The sequence below is a fragment of the Mobula hypostoma genome, chromosome 7, assembly GCF_963921235.1.
Source record: "Mobula hypostoma chromosome 7, sMobHyp1.1, whole genome shotgun sequence".
Lineage (NCBI taxonomy): Eukaryota > Metazoa > Chordata > Chondrichthyes > Myliobatiformes > Myliobatidae > Mobula > Mobula hypostoma.
Window position 1 is genome coordinate 74253891 of NC_086103.1, and position 16433 is coordinate 74270323.

At 40.2% G+C, this 16433-nt stretch overlaps 1 protein-coding gene across 3 annotated transcripts in view; it reads left to right on the forward strand.

The window, feature by feature from the left end:
- LOC134349388 (drebrin-like) overlaps positions 1-16433 on the forward strand; it is a 203423-nt gene that overhangs the window by 130194 nt on the left and 56796 nt on the right. The gene's annotated exons all lie outside the window — the stretch shown is intronic.

The window sequence follows — 16433 nt, forward strand, 5'->3', positions numbered from 1 at the left end:
TTGCTGGCCATTTGATGCAGCTCTGGATTTAAACAATTAAGAGTGCACAAAGGTCCATCAAATATCCTTGACATGAGACTAAGAGGTATCATTTTGCTATTCTCTTTAGCTTTCATTTTACGTTTTTTGCCTATTCTCCCAGAATGTCAGCCCACTTTTACTGTGTTTCCAAGTTTTTCATCATTTGCAGATTTGGATTTTTTGTTTTGTATATCTGTGCCCAAATATTAGTTATTGGCTATGATTCTGGTACCTGGAGAATGCCCCTATGCTACTGTCAGTAACTAGCTCCTCACCTCTCCTCCCTGTTTTCCCACTCTTGAGCAAGTTTACTATTGACTTTGCTTCTGCCCCTGTTGTTCCATGGGCTTAAATTTTACTCAAAAGTCAACTACCTAACCTTACCTAGCAGCTTTTGAAAGCCCACATTTCCCAGTTCATTCCTTTGTTACTTCGTCAATAAAATTCAATCAAGGTAGTGAAACAAAACTTTTAACAAAATAGCAGTGTCTTGCCCGTATTGGTAATACACGTCCAAATGACTGTTCATTTACTTACTGCCCATTATGCCACTGGCATTTAGGACAGCAATGAGGGTCCTCCATCTCTGGTTGTGTTCATGGCTTCCTTCATCATGTCAGTAGCTCAGTTTTCAGTACTCACAGTCACGCAAGTCCCGGCTAGAGACTCAGAAATACCATCAAACTTGGCTGTTGCTGTAACAATTTTGTTTTACCTGTCAGGATTGTTAGCCCTGAGCTGAACCCCCAAACCTGGAGGACCAATGGACCACTCTTAGTCTGTCCTCTACCCTTTGACCTTGTTTGGCATGGGTGGCCCTACCAAGAACTAAATTAGAAAGCCCTGACTCCAGCCAACATAGCTCTCCAGGTCACTGAGGCACGCAAGCCTCCAAACCCAATGACAAAGTTGTGGTCCTCTTGGAGGACAATTAATTTAGTTCTATATCATTTCTTATTCCTGCTCCATCACTGAAGTTAATGATGGGCCAGTAGCTGTGGTGTTTATATTGCTTTCTTGATTCAACAATTTGTAGTTTTCAGAATCAGAATCAGGTTTATTATCACCAACATGTGCTGTGAAATTTGTTAACTTAGCAGCAACAATTCAATGCAATAGCAACAGCTCCTTATCATCATCCTTGTGTCTAAATACTGGAGAATAATGTGCAGGTTTGCACTCTTAGTTCACTGAACAATCTAGCGTGCATTCCATCTGGCTTTCCCACTTTTGGCAAAGATTTTCAGTACCACCCTTCTATTAAGTTTTGCTCTATCCATCCATTTTTTCAGCTCTGCATCCTTTTTTCTAAAAATTATGAATTCAGTAGCATCTTACTTTGTGCAGTTAGATGGAAAGAACTGGATATAAGATGTTTTTAGAGCCTCTTTTGCTTTGCTGTTGTCATTTTTCATCCTTCCTCTGATTGCCCTTTATTTAAGCTTTCATGTATTCTCATTGAGATATTGGTAATATTGCCCTTATTTTTGTTTCATCTCACTCTTGATCTCTTTTGTCACAAAGGTGCTCTAGCTCTTGTTGCCATGTCCCTCTTGAAAAATGCACCCTGAATAATTTGCTTTATAGATTATTGAAAATGATGGCCAAAACAAGAATGCAATTTTTACAAAAAATGTTGGTGGGATCAGGAACTTTGTAAAAGGGTAACGTGCATTAATCCAAGGCATTACTTTGGGCAGTCTTCAAAAGACAAGCTGATTACTATGTCCAGTTGTAAAGTAAAGATCTTCAAGCCTTGGAGAGGGTGCAGAAAAGATTTGGTGAAATATTCCTCAAGGTCAGAGACTGCCATTGTCCATTCAGACTTGTTCTCCTTGGAGCAAAGGAAGGTGAGCAAGTATTTTGACACAAGTGATCAAAGTCATCGAGTGTCCAGACAGAGTAAATGAAGAGAGACTGCTTCCAACAAGGTTGAAACCCTAAACCCTATTGAATGAAGCAGCAGAGAGAGAGAGAGAAAGCTTTTTTTGCACAGTGAGTAATCATGATTTGGAATACAGTGCAAAACTGTACTAAGAAAGTAAATTCCCCTATCAGTTTTGGAAAGAAATTGGTTATGTGCTTGAGGGAGGAAAATTGCATGGCTTTGAGAAAGATGTGGAGAATGGGAATAACCAGATTGTTCCTGCAGTGAGTGAGCAAGTTCCTGGTGGGCCAAAAGGTTTTTGTTATTCTTGTTGCCCTCCTGAATCAATTTCCCAACCCTCTGAAATCCACCATCTTCCATTTAAATACTTTACTCTGCATTTCTCCTGCACCCTTCCTCTCTGTAGGTTCTGGACTAAACCTCTTATCCACTTGTTCAAAGTGCATCATGGCCTTGCCCTCCCCATCTCTGAAACCTCTTCCAGGTCTACGTATGAGAATCTGATCCCCCCCATCCTGCTTCATCATTAGCAAGTTTGACCTTGGTCATCTGCAATTCCTTTCCTGAACACCTCAAGTTCATCTTTTATGGTCGCCTGCTTCAAAGTTTTCCCCCTCAAAAATATAATAAGCTTTCAAATACACCCTTTGGCAGCATGGCAATGAATTGTGCCAAATTCTGTTCTTTGAGTCACCTGAAAATGTGCTGCCATTTAATTGCAAGCCACTATTGAAAAGAAAATGTTGTCCAGGCACACACACAAGTAACATTAATAAAGTAACATTTTGAGAGTTTCTTTCAGGCTCAGTGATTTATGTGACTCTGAACTGATTTCTGCAGGAATGTAAGCTAGTCTGATGTACACCATCTGCCATGAAAGTCCAAGCTGTCAAACAGCATCTCACACTGACTTCAGTTTGTATTTCGAGCAGTCCCTCTCTTTCCTACCAGTCTCCTACTGCTGCCGACACAGCCTCAATCTCTGCAACATGGCGAGAAAACAATTTGGTGTGACAAAGTAGAGAGGGTTTATTCTGTTAGATTAATGTAATTTTAGAAGGCAATGGTTGTTCTTTTAAGAAGGGCGTTAAACTGCTGTGTTTCTTGGAAACCTTTAAAGTAACACCCTTTGATCTGTACTTCAATTAGCACTCCACAGGCTATTTTATGTGACTGGTTGAAATGTAAATACTATAGCCTTCAACAGATAGTTTAAAAATGTTTTCAGTATTTGTCTGTGGTCCTTAGTCAGTTGAAACTGAACTACAAACTCATTATGCTGTGTGGATGCCTGAGACTGTATTGCTCAATGTGTGATCTAATATTTCTGGTATTGTTGCTGGGAGGTGCATTTAGCAAGAATAAATTATCTGTCTGAAATACTGAGCTCTTTGATCTCAAGCTAGCTGAGCAAGTGAAGTTCTATTGAAAGAGAACTTTATTTGGACTGTTTGCTGCAGACACATTTAGCGTAGTAACAGAAATCAGGAAGACATTTTGTTTAAGCACAGGGAAAAGGTCATTGACATTGTTTTGCAAGTCCAAGCCAGCACTGGCATACTTGCTGATAAATGGCAAGTGACGTTCTTCCTTTTGTAGTGCTAGACAATGTACATCACCAGTAAGTGAGATTATAAACCAATTGTTACTGACATTCAATAGAAATACTGTCACAAACTGTACCATCAAAGCATTGGGAGTCACAATGAAGCAGAAAGTTAACTGCTCCTGGGAGATCGGAGCCTGGTTATCTTGTACCCTTGACTCAATTTCAGCATCCTAAAGTTTTTTTTACAATCAAGAAGGCATAAGTTAAGGGTTGATTACTCCCTACTTCTCTGGATAAGTGCAGCTGCAACTAGAAAGAAGTCCTTGCATTACCCTGCCCCAATCCCATGTGTTGCTTGAATTTCCAGCATCTGCAGATTTCCCATTGATCGTTCATTCCTTCCACCGTTGGAATGTGGCTGCATTGTAGACAATCTACTAAATGTATTGCAATTACATACCAGTGCTACTCTGGTAACTCCAAATCCTGCATCCTTTATCACCAAGAAGCACAAAGGCAGCATGCAAATGTTGTTCTCCAAGTGTTCTTGACATTCTGCGAGCCACAGTCCCCTAGAAGACATTGGGTTGCATAGCGGGGGAGAGAGAGAGAGTTCAAAGAAAGTGAGCAGGGGCAAGTCAGGTCACTTGGATAGCATAGCTTGAGAATGAGTTAAAAAGAAGTGAGCAGAGTAGTTGGGGCATACTGCGTTCCACAGTTCCCGAGGAGGGGTTAGGTTATGCTCATTTAGGCACTTGGCAAGGAAAAAGGAAATCCTTCCTTTTTCCTTAAAAATCCTTTTTCCTTAAATCCTTAAAAAGGAAGTCAGGTTTAAGTTTAATGGCCGTCGTGGGAGCGGCTATTATGTGACTGGGCCAGCGTTAGAGTGGGGAGTTCAAGCTTTGGCTCAGAGAGGCTTCAGTGAGGACAAGTGAAATCTGTAAGTCAATTTTTTTTGTTCATTTAATTTTTCTTTCCCTCTTTCTTGCACAGTTAGAGCAGTGGGGATGCCAGGCAGGATAATGGAATGTAGGGACTGGGAAGGCACGGAGACCTACAGCGTCCATGAAAGACTACAGCTGCAAGAAGTGGATCCAGCTGCAGCTTCTTTCAGAATGTGTTAAGGAACCGGATGAACTCCCGATCATTCAGGAGGCTGAGGGGTTGATTGAAAGGACATACAGGGAGGTACTTACATCCATGGTGTGGGCCGCTAGTCACTAGCTGATTGTCAGGAGAGAGAATGGGGATAGGCATCCATTGGAGAGTAACCCTGTGGCGATTCCATTCATCGACAGGCATACCGCTTTGATCCTATTGGGTGGGGGAGGGAGGAATGACCTAGCAAAGGAAGGTCATGGTGGTCACATCTCTGGCACTGAGTCTGGCTCTGTGACTCAGAAGGGAAGGGGGAAGAAGAGCCGAACTGTAGTGATAGGGGAACAAAAAGGATTTCTGTGGATGAGAATGAGATTTCCAGGTAGTATGTTGCCCCTCAGGTGCCCGAGTCACGGACATCAGGGATTGAGTCGGTAGCATTCTTAATTCGAGGGTGAGCAAGCAGAAGTCATGGTCCATGTCGGTACCAATGACATGGGTAGGAAGGGTGACGAAGTGCTGCAAAGTGATTTCGGGGAGTTAGGTGCTAAGTTAATGGACAGGCCTTAAGAGTTGTGCTCTCAGGATTGCTACCTGTGCCATGTGTTGGTGAGGCCAGAAATGGGAAGATCATACAGTTTAGCATATGACTAAGGAGATGGGGCAGGAGGGAGGACTTAAGAATTTTGGATAGTTGGGCTTTATTCCAGGGAAGGTGGGACCTGTACAGAATGGATACTTTGTACCTGAACTGGAGGGAGACTAATATGCTTGCAGACAGTTTTCTAGGGCTATGGGGACATGGGGGTTTAAACTAGACTTGCAGAGATATGGGAGTCAAGGCCCAGTGCAGATAGTGGAGTGATTGTGGAGAAAGATGTTGTTAAGCCTGCACAGAAAGTCAGGAATCAAAAGGTTGAGTATGGTGGGGTTAATATTCTGAGTTGTGTACATGTCAATGCAAGGAGTATTATAGAAAGGGCGAATGAGCTTAGCGTATGGATCAGCACGTGGAATTATGACATCTATTGTTTTAGACATGGTAGAGGCAGAGAGTTGGCATTACTAGTCAGGAAAAATGTAATGGCAGTGCTCAGGCAGGATGCAGAGGAGATCCTCATCTACTGAGGCTGTATGGATAGAACTGAGAAATAAGAAAGTGATAACCACGTCAATGGGATTATATTATAGACCACCCAACAGACCACAGGATTTAGAGGAGCAAATTTGTAAGGAGATCACAAGACTGCTGCAAAAAACATAAGGTCGTGATAGGTGATTTAAATTTTCCATTCTTTGCTGGGGTTTCCCATTCTGAAAAAGGGCTGGATGGGATAGAGTTTGTCAAATTTGCTCAGGAAAATTTCCTGTGTATAGAAGTCCCAATTAGAGAGAGTGTGATACTAGATTTCCTATTAGGGAATGAGACAGGGCAGGTGACAGGAGTTTGTATAGAGGAACGCTTTACATTGAGTGATCATAATGCCGTTAGTTTCAAGATAATTATGGAGAAGGATAGATCTGGTCCTCAGGTGAGATACTAAATTGGAGAAAGGCCAATTTTGATGTTATCAGAAAGGATCTGGAAAGTCTGGATTGGGACAGGTTGTCTTCTGGCAAAGGTGTACATGGTAAATGGGAGGCCTTCAAAAGTGAAATTTTGAGAGCACAGAGTTGGTATGTTCCTTTTAGAATAAAAGGTATGGATAACAGTTTTAGGGAACTTTGGTTTTCAAAAGATATTGAGGTTTTTTTTTAAAAAAACGGAAGCGAATAGCACGTATAGACATGAAGGAGCGAAAAAGGTACTTGCAGAGTATAAGAAATGTAAAAGGCCATGAGAAGGGAATCGGGAGGGCTAAAATAAGACGTAAGGTTGCTCTAGCAGACAAGGCGAAGGAAAATTCTAAAGGCTTCCACAGATAAATTAAGAGGAAAAGGATGGCAAGGGACATAATTGGTCCTCTGGAAGATCAAAGTGGTCACCTATGTATGGAGCCAAAAGAGATGGGGGGAAATCTTAAATGGACACAGTTTATAGAAGTGAGGCAAAGCAGCGGTGAGGTCGTGGACCCTCTACATATTGCCGATGAGGAGGTGCTTGCTGTCTTGAGGCAAATTAGGGTGGATAAATCCCCAGGGCCTGATGAGGTGTTCCCTCAGACCCTGTGGGAGGCAAGTGCAGAAATTGCAATGGTCCTAGTGGAGATATTTGAAATGCTCTTAGCTACGGTGAGGTGCTGGAGGATTAGAGGATAGCTAATGTTGTTCTGCTGATTAGGCATCGTGGACATGGCTTTGTGCGTGGTAGGTCATGTCTAACCAATCTTATGGGATCCTTTGAGGAAGTTGCTAGGAAAGTTGTTAAAGGCAAGGCAGTGGATATTGTCTGCATGGACTTTAGCAAGGGCTTTGACAAGGTCCTGCATGGGAAGCTGGTCATGAAGGTTCAGTCACTTGGCATTCAAGAAGAGGTAGTAAATTGGATTTGACATTGGCTTTTTAGAAGAAGCCAGAGAGTGGTAGTAGATGGTTGCCTGTCTGAGTGGAGGCCTGTGACTGGTGGTGTGCTGCAGGGATCAGTGCTGGGTCTGTTGTTGTTTATCATCGATATCAATGATCTGGATAATAATGTGGAAAACTAGTTTGGCAAATTTGCAAATGACACCAAGATTGAGAGTATAGTGGGCAGTGAAGAAGACTGTCAAAGCTTGCAACAGGATCTGGGCAAGCTGGAAAAAAAGAGTTGAAAATGGCAGATGGTAGATGGCATGAGGTGCTGCACTTTGGGCAGACAAACCAGGGTAGAACTTGCACGGTGAGTGGTAGGGCACTGAGGAGTGCGGTAGAACAGAGGGATCTGGGAATAAAGATCCATAATTCCTTGAAAGTGGTGTCACAGGTACGTGGGGTCGCAAAGAAAGCTTTTGGCACATTGGCCTTCATTAATCAAAGTATTGAGTACAGGAGTTGGGATGTTATGTTGAAGTTGTAAAAGATGTTGGTGAGGCCTAATTTGGAGTATTGTGGGCAATTTTGGTCACCTACCTACAGGAAAGATTTAAATAAGTTTGAAAGAGTGCGGAGAAATTTACAAGGATGTTGCTGGGACTTGAAGTTTTGTGTCATAGGGAGAGGTCAAATAGGTTAGGACTTTACTCCCTAGAATATAGAAGTTTGAGAGGAGATTTGATAGAGGTTACAAAATTATGAGTTGTATAGGTAGGGTAAATGCAAGCAGGCTTTTTCCACTGAGGTTGGGTGAGACTGCGACTACAGATCAAAGTTTAAGAGTAAAATGTGAAATGTTTAAGGGGAACATGAGGGGGATCTTCACTCAGAGAGTGGTCAAGTGTGGAACGAGCTGCCAATGGTAGATGCTGGTTTGATCTGAATGTTTAAGAGAAATCTGGGTAGATATTTGTGGGAGGGGCTTATGGAAGGTTGCAGTCTGGGTAGGGGTTGATGGGACTAGGCAGATTAATAGTTTGGCTCGGACTAGAAGGGCCGGTTTCTGTGCTGTAGTGTTCTATAATTCTAAGTAATGTATCACCTTGATTTGGAAATATATTTTCCATCTTTCACTATCATTGCATGTTGTACAGCATCCTACAATTACCTTCACTAGAGAATTGTTATGGGTCAGAATATAGCTTCCTCTAGGGCAATAAGGAATGGGTAATAAACTGTTTACTGCCCTCACAGTGCCTGTGTACAAAAGGCACTGTGTATGAGTGAGTAAAGCACCTTCTCAAATATCACTTAAACTGGAAGCTTTCTTCAGGATTTTTAGTGAGATCCTACTTGCGAAACTGCAGAAAGTTAAGTAAAGTGTGTATTAAATTCAATATTGAATTGCCCCATGCCTGACTATACTAATACTGTTGATTATTCTCACAGCTGATGTTAACCAAGGTAATACATACACACAACACTCCGTAACTGCGCTGTATAAATAAGAGCAAAGTCGTGGCGCAATTAACAATAAACATAATACGGTCAATTCTGGTTAATTGGGACACATCAGGGCCAGTACATTCTGGCCCAATTATGAATACCTCAATTAGCCGTGTTTCATGAACATAGTTAAAAAAGGTATGAAAAACACAAACTACTGTTTAATGAGTAACAAATTATGTAACATCGACTGTACTCTTTTCCTAAATGCTGAGTTCCTCCAGCAATTTTTTTGTGTGTTGCTCAGATTTGCAGCATCTGCAGATTTTCTCGTGTTTGTAACAAATTATGTATTTAAATAAAACACAGAATAAATTAGAACACTTATCAATACTACTACAGTACTTTAAAGCTGTTCATTTGTTCCTAGTGAATATCGACAGAGGAATTGCTGCTATGTTCCTTTGATTGACTGTGAATGAGCACAATCAGTGCAGACATCTAGCGTAGATAGTGAACTGCCTCCATACAATGCCTTCGACGATTCCAACCTCCAAATCTTCATTTTCATTGTAACATTCATGGTGATTGTCAATATCTTCAAATTCTTTGTAGTTCCCAACTATTGAAGTAGTGAAATTGTTTCATTTTCACTCCTGGCTGTTTCTGGTATCTCCAAGCCTGAGTTCTTGAAACAGTTTTGAATTGTCTTCCTGCTTATTTCTTGCCAACTATCAGCAACAAAAATCACTGCTTTTAGAACACAAGCACATACAACTGATGCTATTTAAAAACTGTTCATTCTAAACACAGTGTAGTGTCCAATGGCCACACAAGTACAGGCATTTGATGCTAGTTAGAAACTGTTTGGCAAAAGTTTCCTGCCAAAATTAAGAAGTGTAGTGCCCCAAATAAATGAAGGGAATCACAGCTATTTTATTGAATTATTTTTGCTAAGAGTTGTCCCAAATAAGCATTTTCCCTGATTAACTAATGGCCCAATTAATCAGAATCCACTGTACTTCCTTCAAAATATATCTACTAAATTTTCACCAATATTAACAAAAACTTAAGAATCACATATATTGCTATTTCAAGGTCAAATTAAGAGAGGGTGGAGATGGATGGCTGTCACCAGGCACTTCAGATTGAATCCAAGTTAACCCGTACAGGGAATGATACAAAAACAGCTTACGTACAGGAAGTGACGTTCATAGAAAATAAACTGTGCCTCTGGAGGCCAGAAAATACTGTATGTTAGTTAGGTCAGCAATGTCCACCTTCCATACATGGAAAAAGAACTTGGGAATAAGATCATATTTTTGATGTTAATTTCAAAATTCTAGTTTATTAGAGGTTTTAAGAAGTTTGAAGAAAGATAAGCCAACCTTCATCAATATAGCAGTGACTTCACTATTCCTATCTCTGAATTGAAATTGGGAGGAGAAATAATGCAAACTCCACTGCCTAGAATTAATCCAAAATAGAGAATTTGTTACCTCAAAATGTAGTTCTGGCACTGTCAGATTGGTCACCCCTCTCTTTATCGTTGATTAAAATGAATATTTTGCCTAAATTTTTATATTTATTTCAGGCCATACCTGTTTTTATTCCTAAATCCTTTTTTGATTCTCTGGATTCTATTATATCTTCTTAAATATGGAAAAATAAAATTTCTCGATTAAATAAAGTTCATCTTCAAAAAGCTAAAAAGAATGGAGCCAATTTTACCCAATTTTAGGTTTTATTACTGGGCAGTCAATATACGGAATCGTACGTTTTGATTATATTATATTAATCGAGAGGTCTGTCCGGTCTGGGTTTCTTTAGAAGCTGATTCTGTTAATAAATTTTCTATCATTTCTCTTCTCGGATCCTCAATTCCTTTATCTTTAAGTAATTCAACTGATAATTTTGTAGTTAAACACACCTTGAGGATTTGGGTACAATTTAGAAAATATTTTGGTTTATTGAGTTTTCACTTTCAAGTCCCATTTTTTCTAACTTTTTTTTAAACCTTCTATGACTGATGTAGTTTTTAAAGAGTGGAAGAGATTGGGTATTAAATGTTTTCAGGATTTGTTTATTGGAGATAGTCTCTCTTCATTTGAACAATTGTCTGCTAATTATAGCCTACGCAAAACCCACTTTTTTCGATATTTACAAATTAGAGACTTCTTGCATTCTCAAGTACATACATTTCCTAAAAGTCCAGATAGGAATTTACTTGATACAATTTTTAATTTGAAATCCTTCCATAATGGATCTATAGCTAATATTTATGGTATGTTGTTGGGAATGAGAAATATTCCTTTAGACAAAATTAAAAATCTCTGGGAACAAGATTTACAGATTCCAATTTCTGAGGATACTTGAAATGAAATTTTTAAATTGGTTAATACCTCATCGTTATGTGCCCGTCATTCCCTTCTACAATATAAAGTTGTTCATAGGGCCCACATGACTAAAGATAAGCTCCCTTGTTTTTATTCGGATATATCTCCCTATTGTGATAGATGTAACAATGGAGAAGCTTCACTAATTCATATGTTTTGGACTTGTCTGAGTCTTGAAAAATATTGGAAGGAAGTATTCAAACTTTTTCGGTGCTTTTTAAAGTAAATTTTAAACCTAATTCTTCGACTGCCTTATTTGGTATTGTTGGAGTCACATGATTTGCATATTTTGGCCTTTATTTCTCTTATAGCCAGGAGGGCGTTGTTGGTTAAGAGGAAGGTTGCCACTCCGCCTACTCATACTCATTGGTTAAATGATGTTATGTCACGTTTAAATTTAGAGAAGATTCGTTGTTCAATTTCTGAACCTAGACAAGATTTTTTAACGTTGTGGGGACCTTTTTTGAATTATTTTCAAAATCTTCGATTTGCTATTAAGCACAGATGTTGGCTAACAATATGTTTTATTATATGATAAGGATTTTTTTCCTTTTTTTAACTCAAACAGCTGTTTTTTTCCGGCAGTGGGTTTAGATTTTTTTTGTATAATAAAATTATCTCTTTTCAATATATGTTTAAATTTAATGTATACGGATATGGGGTAATGAGACTATATTTGTGACTCCAATATACTGTAATCGATATATATCCTACTGTACTTTGTATTCTTTGTAAGAAATCAATAAAAATATTGAAAAAGAAAATGTAGTTCTAATTGAGGATAGTATAGTCGGGAGAATAGACACAATTCTCTGTTGCAAAGATTGAAAGTCCTGAACGCTGTGTTGTCTGTCTGGAGTCTGGGTCAGTGATATCTCATGTGATTTGCAGAGGAATTTATGCAGAGTGGGAGGGGAAAGTTTCAGTTCTGGTGATTCACATGGGTACCAATGGCATTGGAAAAGAAAGGGAAGAGGTTCCACTGACAGAATTTGGGCATCTAGTGACTAAGTTAAACTGCAGAATGAAAAAGGTAATAATCCCTAGATTGTTACCTGAGCAAAGTGCAAATTGGCAAAGTGTTGTTCAGTGAACTAAATATGTGGCTCAAAGTTGATGTGGGAGGAGTGGGTTTGGATTTGTGGGACATTGGCACCAGTATTGGAGAAGGAGGGAGCTGCTCTGATTGGGTGGGTTCCACCTGAAGCATGTTGGGACCAACATCCTGGCAAGTCGCATAACTAAGGTTGTAGATAACTAGGGTTATAGGACTTTAAAGTAAACAGTAGGGGAGTGGGTTCAACAGATTGGAAAAGTGAAGAGTAAAAGGGAAAGAAAGTGTAGGAGAGGTTATGGAAGTTTCTAGAATAATGAATAAGAACAAGTTGAGAAAGAGATAAGAATTTAACTTAAGACAATATGGAGACAAAATTCAAAAGAAATATTCAAGTGTTATACTTGAATATACGCAGTGTACAAAGTAAGATAAATGATCTTGTAGCGCAGTTAGAAATTGGCTGGTATGATGAGGGCATCACAGAGGCATCACCGAATGAAGTTCAGAGCTGGAGCTTAATATCCAAGGATATCTGTTATATTGAAAAGACAGACTGGTGGGTAAAGGGGGTGGGATGTCTTTGTCAGTTAAAAAAAAAGAAATGAAATCCTTAGAAATAATGACATAGGCTCAGAAGGTGTGGAATCCTTGTGGACAAAGTTAAGAAGTTGCAAAGGTAAGAAAGACCCTGATTGGAGTTGTATACAGGCCTCTGAACATTAGTCAGGATGTGGGGTACTAATAGCATTTTGGAGCACCTTTTGGTTGAGCCCTCTAGAGAAATTACAATTCTGGATTGGGTGTTGATCAGGTTTGATTAGGGAGTGTAAGATAAAGGAACTCATAGGAGGCAATTGATCATAATATGAAAGAATTCTCCCTACAGTTTGAGAGGGAGAAGCTAACATTTGATGTATCAGTGTTTCATTTGAGTAAAGGTAACTACAGAGGCGTGAGTAACGAGCTCGCCAAAGTTGGTATGAACTCCCAAATCCTCAAGACCTTCTACAGGGGCACCATTGAGAGCATCCTGACTGGCTGTATCACTGCCTGGTACAGGAACTGCACCAACGTTGATTGCAGGGCACAGCAGACAGTGGTACAGACAACGCATCTATGGATGTGAACTTCCCTCCATTGAGGTCATTTACAGCGGCACGTGTAAAAAGAAGGCCTGGAAGATCATCGGGGACACCAGTCACCCTAACCATAAACTGTTTCAGCTGCTTCCATCTGGCAAATGGTACCACAGCATTAAAGCCAGGACCAACAAGCTATGGGACAGCTTCTTTCTACAAAACATTAGGCCTTTAAATCCACATGTCAGTACATTGTGACTGAGTCATAACACAAAGATATTTACTCCTCACGTTGTGGGACAGATGTAAGATTTAAATAAATTCATAGTTGATTAGAAGGGGACACCAGCAGGGATAACTGTGGTGCAGCAATAGCTAGAGTTGTTTCAGAATAATTCAGAAGAAGCAGAATTGGTTCACCCCAAAGAAGTAGTATTTTAATGGGAGAATGAGGCAATTGTGGCTGACAAGGGATGCCAAAGAGAGCATATAAGCAAATGAGATGGCATACAATATAGCAAGAATCACTGGGAAGCTAGAGGATTGAGAAGCTTTTAAAAATGAACAGAAGACAACTAAAAATTGAGAGAAAAGGTGAATTTGAAGGTAAACTAGCCAATAGTATAAAACAGAATACAAAAAAAATTTCAGATGTGTAAAAAGTAAAAAAGAGGCAAGTGTGGACATCAGACTGCTCTAAAATAATGCTGGAGTTGGAGTAATAGACAAGAAAGAGATGACAGATGAACTGAATTTTGTGTCACACTTCACTGGGGAAGACATCAACAGCATGCAGAAATTCGAGATTGTCAGGGGTTGGAATTGAGTGCAGTCACATTACTATAAAGAAGATGCTTCAGAAGGAAGATAAGTCACCTGAACCAGATAGACTACACCCTAGGGTTGTGAAAGAGGTCGCTGAAGAAACTGTGGAGATTAGTAGTGATCTTCCAAGATGCACTAGATTCCGGAATGATTCCAGAGGACTCAAAAATCACAAATGTCATTCCACTCTTCGGGAAGGGAAGGAGGTTCCTTTGTTCCTTTGTCTCTAACACATCTGTTCCCAGGATGAGGCTTTCCTTTCCAGAATATCAGTGATGTCTTCATTCTTCAAAGAGCAGGGTTCCACCATTGATACTGCCCTCACCTACATCACCTCCGTTTCCCAGACATCTGTCCTCACCCCATCACCCAACTGCCTTAACTGGGATAGAATTTGTCTTGTCCTAATCTGCCACCCCACGAGCCTCCATATTCAGTGCACCACTCTCCACAACTTCCACCATATTCAATGGGATCCTATAACCAAACACATCTTTACCTTCTTCCCATGCTCCACTTTACATAGGAATATTGCTTCTGTGATTTACTTGTCCATTCCTCCCTCCCGGCACTTATCCCTGCATGCAGAAGTGCTTGACCTACTTGTTCACCTCCTCCCGGACCTTCATACAAGGCCCCAGACAGCCCAGCCATGTGAGGCAGAACTTCACCTGCAAATCTGTTGGGGTTGTCTACTGTATCTGATGCTCCTGATGTGGCCTGCTCTACATTGGTGAGAACCGACGTAGATTGGGGTACCATTTTGTCAAGTACCTTTGCTCCATTCCCAACAAACAGGATTTTCCTGTGGGAACCATTTCCCACTCCCATTTCAATATGTTAGTTCCTGTTCTCCTCTACTGCCACAATGAGGCCACCTTATTCTGACTTCTTCCCCCTCCAGTTCTGATGAAGGGTCTTGGCCCAAAACATCAACAATTTATTCCTTTCCATAGATGCTGCCTGGTCCCTGGTGTTCCTCCATTATTTTGAATGTGTTACTCTGGATTTCTAGCATGTTCAGCATCTGGTGTTTGAGGGAGTCAGAGGGCTAGAAAGATGTTAGAGTTCATTATTTAAGGATGAGGTTTTGGGTGACTTGGATGAACACAATTAAGCAGGCCGAAGTCAACATGGTTTTCTTAAGGTGAAATATTGCCTGACAAATTAGTTGGAGTTCTTTGTAAGATAGGCAAGGGAGGGCCAGTGGATGGTGTTTACTTGAATTTTCGAAAGTCCTTTAAAATAAGGTGCCACACATGAGGCTACTGAACAAGAGAAAGCCCATGATATTATTGGAAAGATACTAGCACAGAAAGAATGCTGGCAGACCAGCAATGTTCCCTCTAAGGTGTGCATGTACACACATCCTTTGCTACTAGCGCACAAAGGAATTTCAATTGTGCACAAAGGGTTGTCACTTTTTGGCATCTTAAGTGTATTTCATGATCATAAACAATCACATTTCCTTTTCTGGTTTCTGGTGTGGACGATATTGACATTGTGGAGTTTGCCATGATTTGTCTGCAGATTTTAGAACTGGCTTATACTGATTTTTATTGAAGAAGTTATTGGATCACTATGTCGAATTCCAAAGAAGCAAAGGGCAAGAAATGCAGAGGAACTGCTAGTTCATTTTAAAGTGGAATGGCCTAATGAAACAGGACTTGGTAGTTTATTATCCTTAGAATACCTTCAATTCTATTTCCACTTAAAAACTCAGTGTGCACATGTTGTTGGCACTGCGCAAAAACATTGCACAGCACAAGATTATTGTGCGCACTGGTCATTACAAAATAGAGGGAACATTGCTGACTGGCAGAAGACAAAGATCTTTGGCCAAATTTCTGAATAATGCAAAGATTGGTGGAGGGACAGGTAGTGTTGAGGAAGCAGGGAGTCTGCAGAAGGATTTGGATAGATTAGGAAAATAGGCAAAGAAGTGGCAGATGGAATATACTGTTGGGACCTATATGGTCATGCACTCTGGTAGAAAGAATAAAAGCATAGACTATTTTCTAAAGGGAGCAAATTCAAAAATCCAAGGTGCAAAGAGGTTTTAGAGTCCTAGTACAGGATTCCCTGAAGATTAACTTGCAGATTAAGTTGGTAGTAAGGAAGTCAAATGCAGCATTAGCATTCATTCCGAGAGGACTAGAATATAAAAACAAGGATGTAATGTGCTAAGGTTTTATAAGGTGTTAGTCAGACCACATCTGGAATGTTGTGAGAGTTTTTTTTTGCCCATATCTAAGAAAGGATGTGCTGGCACTGGAGGGGATCCAGAAGAGGTTTACAAGAATGATGTTCCTTCTGCCAGAGTGCAAGTGTTGATGTATAAGGAGTGTTTGTTTCTGGGCCTGTATACAGTGGGGTTTTGATGGATGGTGGGAGGGGAATCTCATTGAAACCCATTGAGTATTGGATAGAGTGGACATGGAGAAGATGTTTCCAATAGTGGGACAGTCTCAGGATAGACTGACTTCCCGTTAGAACGGGGATAAGGAGATAAGATATCTATGCACCTATTTTGTTTTAAGTAAATTGCTTCATCATCATTTCATTTATATACACATTCTTACAAGGCTTGATGGGGTTAATCTATGGTTTGTTTCCTCTAGAT